The following is a 16151-nucleotide window of genomic DNA, read 5'->3' as shown; positions in this document are numbered from 1 at the left end:
GCATATAACTAACATTCGATTTTGACTGAGCAATAGATTAATGGGTATGCATACTTTTTGTTGTAAAATTTGGTTTGATAATTCAGATTAATTTGGAATCAACTGCATATGAAGCAAATATTTCTTAATGTTTTTAGGTACAGATTAAATTATTTAAGGTAAGTATTGATTGTTACGGTAAGTATTAATCGAAAGATTATCCAAATAGAATTTAAGTTTATTATAAGTTTCTCGAGCACAACCTTATATATGCTATTTAAGCAGAAATAGTAATTTATGGTATTCAACGGCGAACATCATTGCCAGGAGAATTTGATTATCGGATGACGTTTTTCCAATTACCCGATGTTTTCTTTTAATGAAAAAATAGATATGAGCCCTTCTAAAACTTATCCTGGTCGGTTTTCAAACTTTTCATAGCGGGTGTTGAAGATGAGGATGCAAAATCCTTGGGTTTAGGCCGGTTGTGGTTCCATCTCATCATAGAATTGAAAGTTGCTTCCAAAAATTTTCGACAGAATTTTTAAAGTTGCAAAACACGGTGATGCTTTCTTCTGATTATTTTTCACTACAACTTTTTAGTGGTTAAAATAATTGATGGTTTTTCAATACTGAAGCGCGGTTTGAAACTAAAAACTTTGCATTGACTTTATGTTAATTAACACGGTTTTACCACACATCCGATCTCCTTGCTGGTCCAATTGGAAAAGAAAGAGGCTGCACATTCTGATTGACAGCTCACTCTACTTCCTATCTAAACCACATATCCGCCATATGGTAATGACATTTGGTGTGTACCAATTGGAAAATTGTAGTAGATTCCATTTATGCTTTCTGTATAAGGTAGGTTCACCACAAACCACGAAGCGTAAACGAACATTTAACTTCAAACTACCTCAATTCTCCAAAGCATTCATTACATCTTTCCATGTCAAGGTTTTTTTAAAAACTACACCTAGATTTTTTGCAGTGTCAACGTATTATATAATAGTGTTGTCTAAAATTAAATTTTCCATTCCACTTTTATCTAGGGACCTTCTATGAATGACTATACATTTCGACTTCTTGGGGTTAAGACATAAGCCGTTCATAGAAGCCCACGTACCAATTTGACACAAATCGTAATTTAAGTTATTAATACACGAACTGGTACGATCACTAGGACAGCACATATACAATTGTAAGTCGTCAGCATAAATGTGAATATCACAATACTTTAGAACACCAGGCAAATCGTTTATATACAAAACAAATAGCAGGGGACCAAGGATTGAGCCTTGTGGGACGCCTCTTAAACACAGACGAAGTCAGACTTTCTGCTACCAACACTTACTGCCTGAGTTCGGTCGGCCAAATAAGATCTGATGAGGGCTGTTGCACAGTTGGAGAAATTAAATAGGTTGTTCAGCTTCATGCAGAGAACGGTGTGGTCGACCGAGTCAAACGCCTTTGAATGGTCGAGAAGAGTTAGGAAAGCAGTAAAATTTTTGTCAACTTGTTCTCAAATATCCTCTATCACCGATAGGAGCGCCGTTTGACAGCTACGGATTGACCTGAATCCAGACTGGGAATCTGTGAGAAGTTTATTATCCTACACATAAGTATTTATCTGCCGGTGCAAAATTCGTTCGACGACCTTGGAAAGGAATACTTAGATTGTTACTTATAATAGAATCAAAAAGAGACTCACCCCTACTGTTAATATCGCTAGAGCCACAAGCAGTGTGATGTGCATTGGCATCGGCCCCAATTATTATCGGGAACCCTTTACTGTTGGCCTCCCGTATCGCTTTGCAGAGCCGGTCCTGCACAGAAGTTGGGCGATCGTGCTAGAGATATGCGGACATCAGCCAGATTGTTTGACCCTGTAGCTCGAGGCTAATACAGGTAAAGTCCTCGTCGCTAAAAAGATATAGTAAAATAAATAATAGATTTTTCTTTACTAGAATACAAGATCTGATTCTACCTGTCACGGGCGGAGTCACCAGCCGGTAGTCTTAGAAAAGAGTCCACAGACCTTGGTGCTAACGACTCCAGGCTCCTGGACTAGAACGATGTCCTCATACGTTGTGCTGAGGCGTAAGATTAGGGCAGCCGAGGCTGCCTTAGAGTAGTGCAGGTTTATCTGCAGTACCTGCGCGCTCGTTACGGTTCGTTTGCGGCATCGACGTCCATCCTCTGCTGATCCGCATCGTCGGATGCCTCCTCTACGATAGTATCGTCGAATTCGGCATCCGATGGGTCGGATTCCAGCAGAAAATGCTCGTCCATGCCCGTAAATAACTGGTCCGCAAACTCAGATACCGAGAGTGTATCGCTCTCGGCATCCGGAGTGCTGCGTGCCAGTTCGATTTCGGCCCCATGTCCACTCAAGGTGTTGCATGGGTCCGTGAGATTCGTTGTGGTGGTTGCGGGTTCGCTCGAGGCGGTATCCCCAATCACCAGATCCCCCGGCGCGGTGGCGGTCCCTTCCCCAGTGCCAAGGGCAGCAGATCTACTCCGGGTGTTTCTGTCTGACCCCTCGCTCTGAGGTACAGGCTCACCCTCGTCCGGTGTTTCCTCCTTCGCACCATCCCGTCGAATTTTCAACGTGATGGAGTAGAAGCCGTAGCTTAATACTCCACCACATTCGTCAAGCCAAGAGAGAGAAGCCTCGTTTATGATGAAGCCAACATAACGCTGCTTCGCCCTTGTCTCGCCGACCCGGACTATCCTCCAATCGCTCGAAGGTAGCCCCTGATTCGACTCCGCGGTGGTATCCAGGATCTCGTCAGGATCCGCTGTGCCGTCTGGGACCCAGGCCCAGGCTCTCGGTCTGTTCGGAATTTCTTCCACACCAACCGCATCCAACCTGGCCCCAGGCCACAGCAGTCCTAGCGAAGCTATGGCGAGTTTGTAGAGCTTGCACGAGCGTTCATCGGCGCAGGAAACAAGCTTGACCCTACCCTGGTACCAGCCGGCATCACGGATAGTGGATCCGGCCCCGGATACTTGGTCATGATGTCCTTAAAGATATTGAGAAGGCCGTTAAGGACATCCTTTCAGTTATTCGGGGTCATTTTCCCATCCGGGTGACCGAGATTCAAAACCGCCAGCGTAAAGTTGACCTTAACCACCTCGCTGAAGGTCTTGGTCAGGGCAGGGGGAGTAGAGGACGAAGGCCGGTGCCTTTTGGGATCGCTCGAGGCATTTCCCATAGACATTTTTGTCTCTTAAGGGCCGGCATCTTCGGGTCAGAAGGTAGTTTGGTGGCAGAAGAGGAAGAGGGGATGGGGTTGTTGTTGCTGCTCTTCTTGGCAGCAATAATCTTCCTGGCCCAGGCCAGAGAACTTTTTTGCTCTGCCGTCAACTTTTCGCTGGGAGAGTTGCCAAGTTTCTCAACGATTTTGACGGCATTGCGAATGTTCCGCTGGTTGCGGACCAAAGTCGGGGTTCGCTTATTTGCCTTGGAATCCTCAAGGGGTTCAGCCGGCTTGCGAGGTAGCTTTGTAGCGGTGGAGGCAGTACTTTTGTCCGTGGAGGATTTAGTACTGTTACCAGCCACCTGCTGACAAGAGGTGCCCGGTACGGGCGTGGGACGGGCCTCCTGTACTTGCTCAGTCGGACGTTGCTTTCCCTCTTTGGGGCTAGCTTTGCCGGCTGCTTCGGAATTGGATTTGCCCTCAAGGGGTTTAGTTCTTCCGCTAGCTTGCACAGGTGGCCGAAGATTTGATTGTTGCCGTGAAGGCCTGGTCGGCGCTGTCAGTGCGGTTCCCAACGAATTGTGGACTTTTGTAATGCCTAGTCCAAGGGCGGCTCCTTTACCCGTGCAGGGATCCGAGGCCAGGTTTTTGTTATTCATTTATATCTGGTTCGTCAGCTGCCTACTAAGGTGAGACCGTTCGGCAGCCCGAAAGTTAAGGGATAGGGGAAACAATGCGGTCGAGTGCGGTAGAGCCCCATACCGCAGCAAGTCGCCGTTACTCCCGGAGGTGGACCGGTATCCGGGAGGCTCCGTAAGAATACAGTCGGCTGCCCCTGACTGCAAACCATCCAATGGGCACGGAATCGCATAACACCCTGGATTAGGGGTGGACCACCTTTTCAACTGGGCGTGGTCCAGTTCCCACCTTGAGGCCACGTTTAAAAACCATTTCCATATGCCTGAGCTATTAAGGAGCTGGGGCACAAATTGAAATGATTCCGAAACTTAGCTAGCACTCCCCTGGAAGGGGAAACTGTTGTGCATATTACCAGCCGGCACCCTCTGGGAGGGTTCAGCCCAAGGATTTGTGCCAGCATCTCGGTAACTCTGTTACCCAACTTTATTATCGATAAATCTATATCATATCTTGTAGTCACATTATATAATTCTTACAATAAAGACTTATAGAACATAACAGTTCTATATCATATCTTGTAGTCACAATATATAATTCTTACAATAAAGACTTATAGAACATAACAATGGTGTCAGAAGTGGGAATTATGAGCGTCGACAACCAGCAACTGACCACAATTATGAATGCGCTGACGGCAGCCATTCGTGGAGCGGTGGAACAAGCTTTCCAACAGGCTGGAGCAGCTCCTGCAACAAATTCTTCATCCCCACGAGTACCGTCATTTGCAATGACTGCCTTCAAAACCGGCGAAGGGGCAACAGTACACGAGTATTTCACTCGTTTTGAGTGGGCACTGCAATTAAATAAAATTCCAACGACGGAGTACCCAAACTATGCCCGAGTACACATGGGCACGGAACTGAATACAGTACTTCGCATTTTAATAAGTCCAAAGCAACCTGAATAATTACAATACAACGAAATTAAAGAGGTGCTAATTAAACATTTCGACGGCAAAAGAAATACATACGCTGAAAGCTTCAAATTCCGCAAATTAAAGCAGGAAGCAGGAGAATCGATATCCACGTACACACTACGATTGAAGCAAGCAGAAACCTTTTGCGATTATGGCGCGTTCCTAGATAGGATGCTTACAGAGCAAATGCTTTTCGGTATAGAGTCACGTAGTATCTGTGACGAAATTATTACAAAACAACCGAAAAATTTCTCAGAAGCGTATGACATTGCATATTGAAAAGAACTGACCCAACGAGCCACGGGTATGGTAAACTCGACTGAAGGACTGGAAACAGAACCGACATACAAAGTGGGACTGACGTCTATTAAAAAGAAGCCTAACAAGAATACAAACTCTTCACTAACCGGGACTTGCTTTGGATGTGGAGATCAACACATACGCAAAGAATGCAAATTCAAAAATGCCAAATGTTTTACATGCGGAAAAACGGGCCACATAAGCAAAGTATGCCGGTCGAGTGGGAAACAGATATCTGAACTCGAAGATACAAATGAATGTGAACCAGTACAAATTTTACGTCAAGAAGGTAGCATCAGTGCTATGAATACTTCCGGTAGAAAAATGATTACAATGCTAATTGACGGAAAGCAAATACAGTTGGAGTTAGATACGGGTGCTCCATGCAGCATAGTAAACACGAAATAATTCCGTAAGTTGAAGCTGACAGCAAGGTCGAAGCCAGTTTTCAAGTTACACGGGACATAAAGTTAATTGCATTGGACGGGCAGTTGTCAACGTAACATAAGGGAAAACCACACGAAAGCTAAACATATATGTTGTTGAGGGTAATTTCGAGACGTTGTGTGGACGAGAGTGGATTTCACATTTCATACATGAAATCAATTTCACTGAAATGTTCGCATCAGATACAACAACAAACCCTACAGACACACCATTTCAAAAAAATAGTTCAATAGAAACAGTTTCAGTGCAAACAATTAACCTTGATGGAAATGAGAAACTACGCTTGCAACAGATTTTGAGACATTGGGAGGCCGCCTTTGGTTCGGTAGCAGGAACTTTTAAGGGCCCTGCAGCAAAGCTACACCTTGAACCAGATACTTAACCCGTATTAGCGCGAGCGAGAGTAGTTCCATTCGCATTACGAGATGCATATGCTACGGAAATTGACACAAAAATCGCTGCAGGTTTCTACGAACGGGTCGAGTATTCTGAGTGGGCATCTACTACATATGTAGTTACAAAGAAATATGGTGGAATATGTATAACTGGGAATCACAAGCCAAGTGTCAATCCGCATATGATAATTGATGAGTACCCAATTCCCAAAGCAGAAGAAATTTTTAACTAAATGAAAGGCGCAACAGTATTTGCTCATTTGGATGTGACCGACGCATACTCACACCTACGAATTGATCAAGAGTTTGCCCATGTACTAACACTGAACACTACAACGCACGGGCTCATTCGTCCAACACGTGCAGTTTATGGTGCTGCTAACATACCTGCAATTTGGCAGCGCACGATGGACACGACATTACAAAATATACCAAACGTTAGAAATTTTTTCGACGATATCATCCTATACGCCAAAAATATCAATGAACTACTAACAACGTTGGATCGGACGTTGGAGAAACTCACAAAACTCGGGTTCAAATTAAATAAATCCAAATTTGTATTTGCTGCATCTGAAATCGAGTTCTAAGGCCACAGGATCGATGCCCAAGGCATACACAAATCAACCAAGCATATCGACGCTATACTACATGCACCGAGACCCACAACAATCGAGCAACTACAACTGTTCCTAGGTAAAGCAACATACTATTCTAATTTTATACCGAATCTAGCAACACTAGAAAGACCATTACGAGATATTATCAAAAAAGGGAAGTTTTATTGGCCACGGGCCGCCTAATCGGCGTATAAGAGCATAAAGCAAATTTTGGTTTCACCACAACTGCTAATGCCGTATGACCCAGCACTCCCACTAGTATTAGCAACGGATGCGAGTAACAGGCTTAGGTGCTGTGTTGTCGCATCGCGTAGACAACAACACGGAACGACCAATTGCATACGCAAGTCGTACCATGAGTCAAACAGAACAACGCTACTCCCAAATTGACAAAGAGGCACTTGCAATTGTGTGGGCCGTGCAAAAGTTTTTTAAATACTGATATGTGAGACATTTTACATTAATAACAGACAATAAACCGCTGGCTCAAATATTACATCCAACGAAATCTCTGCCGGTATTATGTATATCTACGCTGATTTCCTGAGCAACTTTAACTTCGATGCCTCTATAAAAAAATCTAAGGAAAATGGTAACGCAGATTACCTCTCCCGCTTACCGGGTCCAACAAATAAGCTAAAGCAACACAGCACGGTATGTGGTTATGAATTCGATAATTTTATGATACGGCAGATTAGCCAACTACCAGTTACAGCTCCACTTATCGCCCAAGAAACCCGTAGGGATCAAAGTTTGGGAAAAATACTTCAAATACTAGAAAAAGGTCAGTGTCTGACCAGAGCGGGGTGCAAAGCCCCAGAATGCCAGTACCGAGTATCATTTGGCTGTCTTACATTCGACAATCGGTTCGTTATTCCTATGAAACTTCGAAACTTATTACTTCAAGAATTACACAAGGCACACCTGGGTGTTGTTAAAATGAAAAGCATCGCACGTTCTTTTATATACTGGCCAGGTATCGATAAAGACATCCAGTATTCCGCTAAATCATGCGAATGTTGCGCAAGAAATGCGAATAAACCACCGAAGATCACCAACCATCATTGGGAGTACCCAAAAGGCCCATGGGAACGAATTCACATCGACTACGCAGGACCTGTCGAAGGTATGATGCTGCTCATTATCACCGACGCTTACTCCAAGTGGCTCGAAGTCAAGACTACCAAAATAATGACCTCAACCGCTACAATTGCCCTGCTGGATGACGTATTTGCTGCGTATGGGGTCCCGGAAGTACTAGTTTCTGACAACGGAACGAATTTCAAATCTGCGGAGTTCAAAGAATTCTTAAGCCAAGTAGGCGTCAAATACCATAAAACTACGGCCCCTTATCACCCAGCCACACAAACGGCCAAGCGAAATGCAATGTGCAAACGGTGAAAAATGCCTTAAAAGCGATGGGGACCACAACGAGAACGTTAAAACAAAATATAAATGAGTTCTTACGACAATACAAAAATGCTCCACATAGTACAACAGGCGAATCCCCAGCAAAACTGTTCTTAGGGCGACGACTACGCACGCGCCTAGATTTGATTCGACCCGAAAACGTAAACGAGCGAGTGTCGGCAAAACAGTTCATCCAACAAGAAGACGGGCGTCGCGAATTCGCAACTGGCGATTCGGTGTATTTCCTTTCGGGAAATCCACAGCAGAATAAATGGTTGCGCGGTAAGGTAATAAGGCGTATGGGTGATCTGCACTACGAGATCTTATTCAACAACAAGTACTACAAGAGGCATGTAAACCAAATACGGGCTGCCGGTGCACCAAGCACCCAACAACCAGGTTACAGAGAGGACGAAGGGAACTACATGCAAAGCACCAATAGCAAAGGAAACTACATGCAAGGCAACAACGGCTACACGAGAGAGGAAATGAGTGAAAGAACGGAGCCAAGCCACACTCCGGGGAGCGAAGATAGTAAACCACATATAGCTATTGCGAGCATAGAGAGTACGAACACAGAAAATGATATCCGCGAAGCAAGTAGAGCTTCACCTAATAGAAATGAGCCAAACGATCGGCAAGGGCAACTACCGTTAGGGGCACCTTCACAACCTGATGACCCACCACGGCGATCAACGAGATTACGTAAGCCGAAGGTTATATTTTCACCAACAACTTAGAAGGGGGAAAATGTTATGTATACATGTAGGGTTAAGCTGGAGACATTGGTGCTTTATCGGTAACCGTATCTGTAACCTTATAAAAGCTGATTCGACCAACCTTATGAGAATCAATGCAATAGGTTATTGGTGCCGCTAAGACGGTAATCGTATCGTAGCCAACCAATTGGGTTTTGGTTTACCGTCGTAACGGTAAACAGCTGATTACGTTAGGGATACGGATACAGCGATACGACATACGGCACTAATGACTTCGGCTTTAAGTAATTATAACATCTCGGTAACTCTATTACCCAACTTTATTATCGATAAATCTATATAATATCTTGTAGTCACATTATAAAATTCTTACAATAAAGACTTATAGAACATAACACATACATAGAAATTAATTTATTGATCATTATTCGTTGGCGCATCATCATCTCGAAAGGAAATGGCACTTTCTTCGCCGGTATTCTCAAGACGCTCTAGAAAATCCAAGCTATGTATTGCTTCAGGGCTGGCGTTGCTGTTCGTCTGATATGTACCAGGTCCTTCTTAGAAAAAACCGCTGTTACCTTTCTTTTCTTCTTTAGACGGATCGCTGCCTTGAAAATCGCATAGTTTTGCCTGGACAGCGAAGCATTTACATAAATCGGAGCATTTGAATTTATGCCCACATGAACTAATTGCAGACCCTTGATGTTTGGATTGTTTTGGCGCCCAAAGGTGCCTATACTTTTTGCCAATTTGTTTCTGTCTGTCGGCGACTGAAATTTGATTATTACGGCAGGATCTGTCACGCTGTTGTCTAGTTTCCGTAGCCGAAAAATGCTCATTATAGGAATTGGTTGCAATCTAAGAGTGGAGCAGAGGTGATGAAAGACACTTGTTAAGTTTTCTCCTTCCTTAAAGGGAATTCCGTGTACACGGACTTCACTTGCGGCAATATGGCTCTCTTGCTTTGACGCATTGCTTTTGAGTGTTTTTACTTTCTCTTCGAGATAACCAACGCGCTCGAACACGCTATCCAGCTGAGTAACTCTTGCATTAAGCTCACTGACCTCTCTCTTCAGCACCACAAATTTGTCTTCTAGTTTTTTGCATACGAATTCAATGAGCCTGTTTTCCGAGTCCAAAATTTGCTTAGCAATCAGATCTTTGAACTTAGCAAATCTCTGATTCATGCTTTGCATTAAACTAGGAGAGAAGTCGCTGATCCGTGGGACTTTTTGGCGCTATCAACCTCGTTATTAAGGTCGTCACCACGACGCTTACCATTGACTGGATCCATGGTGTTCGAAAAAAACGGGCCAAAAATAATGCTCGAGGAAACTGGGTGGCAGATCTAACGCAGCTTAGATTATTATGACGCAAGCTTCAAGTTTAGTATAGACCATGGTACAATTACCAGGTAGAAGCATAAGTGAAAATACAACCCTCCCGTGTATTTTGTTGTTGCCGCTTGACCATAAACTGTCAATCGTTCTTTCAATTTTTTCTGTCAAAAGTGACGGAAGAAGAAAACTGACATGTATTTTGTTGTCAACAAAAAGTGATAATATAGATTTAGTAAGCCAAAAATTTACAAATATAATAAATGCAGCGGAGAGAAGAACAAACAGGAAGCAGAAACCAAATCCGAGGTGAAATCCAGAACTACGCCGTTCGTACCGTTCGCCTGTAAAACCAATACGTTATGAAGTATCCGCCGCTGAGCGTGAAAATTTCAAGAACCAAAAGCGATCAAAAGATCTCGTACGGAAACTTTTGGTTCTGAAAGTGATGATTTTGTTGAGATGACGCCAGCTAAACTTGTGGCACCCAAAATAACCGGTTCGGCGCAAACATCGTGGAGCTCTTCAGTATAAAAACGGAAGCGTGAAGAAAGGAAAAGTGAACGCACATGTCAGCAAGGGAAGCAATCCATGAGTAAATGGCTGAGTAAGAAGAAACCTGAAGAATTAGTTAAATCATCGAAAAATGCATCTAAAACGAGTTAATATTCGGAGGTGAAAGGAACTAAAGCATCAGAGGCGGCGTAGACGTATTGTTTATCCAACAACCGAAGAAATTGCAGATAATGAACGCAGGGAAAGGGCACATATGAGATTTAATGAAAATATGGAGAATATATTCAAAGATTTAATAGAAGTGCCAAAAAAGGTTGAAATCATGTTGAAATATTGAGTAGTACATATATTTGATTATTTATCATATTATGCCAATGAATATTAAATTTAGAATTTCGCTTTATAACAGATCAATGAATGATATGTCCGCTGATGAAATTTTAAATACTTTTTCTAAATATAAATATAAGCTGGATGAAGTTTTCCATAAGTTGCGCTCAAAGCCAAAAGTTACCGGTTATAATGGCATTAATCATTATTTTGTTATTGAACTTATGTACTATATAAAGCAATATAAAATGATGCTCAAACTTGGTGAAGTGTATGAAAAAACACAAACGGCACTTTATTGGTATGTAAAATATATCTATATTTCATTGTACGACAAACTAACCTTTTTCTGGGCAATGGATTTTTTGAAGTTCGAACCCTTGGCTCTTCCAAATATGTATATCCTGTTTAATGTTTTTTAAAAAATTATCTGTCCTTTGATCCCTTATAAAACCAATCATATTAAAATAAGAAAGGGAGACCCCACCCAGATTTCACTGTTTTAATATTTTAGGTCTTTTGTCAGATATGACTTCGAATCACCGAATTTCAAGCGAACGTTCTGAATTGCCCTGATCGAACCTTCTGGTCACCACCGGGCTAAGGGCTTAACTACATTCCCATGGTAGAACATTCCAGTCGTAAAAGGCAACTAAAACACACATGCCCTAATATTCGAGGGGTGCAAAATGGGTTCACTCGGTCTCGTATTGAGCTTAGCGAATTCATATCCGGAAAGGACTCCTGTATCCATAACACCACTAAATTTATTGTGGTTGTAGCAGTGCTTCACCCAATCCAAAAGTTGCGATCACTCACACATCAATATCCTTTTACGGAAAACTTGGAGTTAGAGGAAATTTGCTAAGAGATAAGGGTGTTAAAGGCGTTGGTTCCACATTGTAATTGAAAAGATTTTAGTTGTTGTAGCGATAAACACTTTTGCTGCCGGCTAGGTACTTGAGAATTTCTTAAGGTTGTAGGTCATGATCCAACGTCACACCCAGTATTATTGTGTGTAGGTCAGTTGGTAACGTAATGCCATCGACATGGGTGTCCAATATTGCCGAAATTTTCCGCATACACGTTGTAAACAAGACCGTCGAGGATTTGGTTTAATACTTCGAGGTTTTGATGTTACGTTCCTGAACTGCACCGATTCCCGCCGACCACACAGATAATTTGCAGTCCACCTTTTAGATTGAATAGACACTTCAAAGCCTAGAGCCAACGTTCTGTGGTTGACGTGTCAAAGGTCTTGATAAGTCTAGCGCTACGAGTACTGTTTTATAATGGGGTCTTGGTTCATTTCGCAATTTATTTGTGTGTTGATGTCATTTAGAGCAGTGGTGGTAAGCAATTTTCGAAAACCATGCTGATGACTGGCAAGTCGCAGGCTCATGGGGAAATTACTACTGGCGATAGGAGAGAGTTCGGACGATATGAAACTCCTACGTTAGCTGGTTTCCCAAGCTGTAATAGCGATACCACCCTCGCCAGTTTCAATTTGTGAGGCACTCAGGGACGGGCCTACTGCTTTAGATGATTTAGAATATTCGATGGCTTGTTGTTGTTGTTGTAGCAGTGCTTCGCCCCACCTAACAGGAGCGACCGATCACAAATTGTCATCAATATCCTCTAACGGGAGTCCAAGGAAACTTGCTGTTTCAACATGAATGGACTATAATGAAAGGGGTGTTAGAGGCGTTGGTTCCACATTACAATTAAAGAGATGGTTGGTGTCATGTGGGGACACATTGCAAGCAGGGCATACATTTTGTATGTCGGGGTTGATTCTGGATAGGTAGGAGTTTAGTCTGTTACAGTATCCAGAACGAAGTCGAGCTAGAGTGACTCGCGTTTCCCTAGGGAGTGTGCAATCCTCTTCCGCAAGTTTTGGGTACTGTATTCACCGGGCAATTCCTGGCATAGAGGTCCGACGCCTGTTTGTGGAGTTCACTGAGGACCTGCTTGTGTTTTTTTGCTTCAAACGGCTGAATTCTCATGCGCCGTATTTCCTCATAATGCTTACGGAGATGACTCCTTAAGCTCCTAGGCTGTGTTGGCCCATCAATCAGATGTCTGTTGGGATGCTCAGGTTTCTGGGTATTCAACAGGTACTGTTTGGTTAGCATCTCATTTCTCTCCCTGATGGGGAGTATTCTCGCCTCATTATGTAGATGGTGTTCTGGGGACATAAGAAGACAGCGGTTCTGAGAGCAGTATTATGGCAGACCTGTAGCTTCTTCCAGTGAGTAGTTTTTAGGCTTGGCGACCATATAGGGGACGCGTAGCATGCAATGGCCAATTGCTTTGTATGTGGTAATGAGGGTTTCTTTATCTTTTCCCCAAGTACTGCCAGCAAGGGATTTCAGGATTTTATTACGGCTCTGGATTTTCGGTAAAATTGCGGCTGCATGCTCACCAAAATGTAGATCATGATCAAACGTCACACCCAAGATTTTGGGGTGTAGGACAGTCGGTAGCGTAGTGCCATCGACGTGGATGTTCAAAATGGTCGACATTTTGGACATCCATGTTGTAAATAAGGTCGCGGCGGTGATAATGTCAGATTTCGCGAGGCGAAAAAACTGGAGAGATCAGGAAGGTATCCGTTTATTCTGTTGCAAAGCTCATCGATTTGTGGGCCAGGGCCTGTGGCCATTATTGTGCAGTCATCGGCCTAGGAAACGATGGTAACTCCTTCTGGTGGCGAAGGTAGCTTAGATATGTAGATATTAAACAAAAGTGGGGATAGGATACCAGTCTGTGGCACCCCTTGTTTAATTCTTCTTGGTTTAGATGTTTCGTTTCTAAATTGCCCCGGTTCCTTCCGACCACCCAGATAATTTGCGGTCCACCTTTTAAGACATGGGGGAAGGGTAGGCCCTTCCAGGTCTTGCAATAACGTGCCATGGTTGACCGTATCAAAAGCTTTTGGTAGGTCTAGCGCAACGAGCACTGTCCTATGGTGGTGGTTTTGATTTAAACCGCAATTTATCTGGGTGCTAATGGCATTTAGCGCGGTGGTGGTGCTATGGAGTTTACTAAAGCCATGCTGATGACAGGCTAGCTGCAAATTGGCTTTGAAGTAGGGGAGCAAAATGGCTTCAAGCGTCTTGGCTACTGGCGACAGGAGTGATATCGGGCGATATGACTCTCCTATGTTAGCTGGTTTCCCAGGCTTTAGTAACGGGACCACCTTGGCCATTTTCCATTTTTCGGGAATGACAAAGGTGGAAAGAGACAGGTTGAAGTCATGTGCTAAATATTTGAAACCCTCTTTCCCTAAGCTTTTAAGCATCGGCTAGATAATAGGTTACCTACACCTCTAATTCTTGGGAGTGCTTTTTAAGTTACAATAAAAACAACTTCAGGAACAAACTACTCTGAACTAGCTTAACTGTTCCCAAACAATATTTTTATGAGTTAATAGTACCACATAAAATGGAGATAAAGCAGAAAGGCGTCATATACTTAGATCCATATAGTTACAGGATCCGATTCAATTCCCCATCAATCTTCTCATAACTTTTCAATATAACTGCCGTGGATCCTTTTCCAGGGATTCGTTCTTCCAATTGCCAGTTTCAATAAGCTTGAGCCATCTTTACTTCGTACATAAAACGTTTAACCTTTTTTTATATTTACAGTACTCTACGCTATTTGGATTCTAGGATAAGTACAATTTTTCGTATAACGAAGCTGTTACGTGTTTAGAAGAACAAATACAATGGATGCAGATATGGATGTAGAAGATCAGCAATGAGCCGCCTTATTGTATTATTTTAATCCTTTTTGTTGTTAATACCCACATAATATATGTCTATGCAAAATAGTCTAAGTAGAAAAAAGTTTAAATTTTTAAGTCGCACATCTTATTTATTTAATTTTATTTATCAGTCTACAAATTAAACAATTATACAGAAAATTTAAAGATATAATGGACGATATAAATAACATATGCAGTCATCAATTTCAAAATAATATTAAACAGTATTTAATTAAACGCTTGATAATTTCGAATTCAAAACTTAGAAGTAAGCAGAAGTTTAAAATATTGTAAATGAATTCTTGTAAGTATCTCAAAACGACCTCGCTCAAAGTACTCATGAGGGAGCTGCTTGCCCAGTAGGGGGCGCACGCGAATTTATGAAATTGACAACAATAGAGGAAATTAATAGTAGACAAAATTTATACATAATAAAATTTATACAGAATAAATTTGAGTAAATATGTACATATAAAGATAATGATCAAACCACAACTTTGCAAACAAGTTTCCAATAACTAGTACTTTCATATTTAAAATAGAGGGTTAAACAGTATTACCACGGTTTAGCGTTCTTTGCTTCATTTCAAATTACAAATTTAATGTAGTTGAATGGCATTTTTTAATACTGAGAAACGAGTCACAGGCTCCAAAATTTTTGCAGTGTTTGTTAAAATCATGACATAAACAGCGAAGTGGTTTATGCATTTCATAATTCGATCTGCATGTAGCTACAAAAATTTAAAGAATATGTCTAGAGGGCCTAATTGGAACGTTAAACTTTATTTCGCCAAGCATAAATGGACTATTTATCGACCCACTTATATAAAAAAATAAATAGTACAAAATGTTTATTTTAAATGTCTCAAATGTAAACGCTGAATTTACTTTTTAAAAACTCGAATTTTTAATGCTACTATTTATGTATATATTATTGTCTATACAATATGTTTGTATGTATATGTATGCCTGTATCTAATTTTACTATTCATTAATATAAATGTGTTGAATTATGGTAAATGGTTCTTGTTACCGGGTCTATATGCGGCAATGGGGCAACGTGAAGCATTTGGAAGATTATATACACGCTTATTATTTTTAGTTTCTTGATATTTTAGGGATTACTTCTTAAAAAATTTATCATTTAATTATTTTAGTATATATATGAATGTTAAATCAAAGATCTTTAACAAATTGTTCGATGTATTTTAATGCAACAAAAATATGTACATACATATGTATAATATGCATGTAGTATGAAGATTAATGAAAATGCAAGCTTACTATGTAGGAGGGCATGTTTTTCTTTCAATTATTTTTTGTTTGTGTAATCAATTTGGAGCTTCCTCACAAAATGTTTTTCTGAGACTAAAACTCATTTCCGTGTAAACATTAGATTGATATTTATTATTAATATGTTTAATTCTTTTGTTGGTTTTTTGGCCTTTAGTTTGTAAAAATGTTTGTAAATTGTCGAGCTCGAGGCCATACAATATTAAATAACA

At 41.6% G+C, this 16151-nt stretch overlaps 1 long non-coding RNA gene across 1 annotated transcript; it reads left to right on the top strand.

Annotated features, from left to right (window-relative positions):
* The first annotated feature begins 10112 nt into the window (after positions 1–10112).
* On the top strand, positions 10113–15942 carry LOC137240674 (uncharacterized). The gene is made up of 2 exons (XR_010949801.1): positions 10113–11175; positions 14528–15942. It is a non-coding gene; the product is annotated as an uncharacterized lncRNA (long non-coding RNA).
* The last annotated feature ends 209 nt before the right edge of the window (positions 15943–16151 follow it).

This window comes from Eurosta solidaginis, chromosome 1, assembly GCF_040869045.1.
Source record: "Eurosta solidaginis isolate ZX-2024a chromosome 1, ASM4086904v1, whole genome shotgun sequence".
Classification (NCBI taxonomy): domain Eukaryota; kingdom Metazoa; phylum Arthropoda; class Insecta; order Diptera; family Tephritidae; genus Eurosta; species Eurosta solidaginis.
The sequence above is the reverse complement of the archived record's forward strand: the minus strand, read 5'-3'. Positions and strand labels throughout refer to the sequence as shown.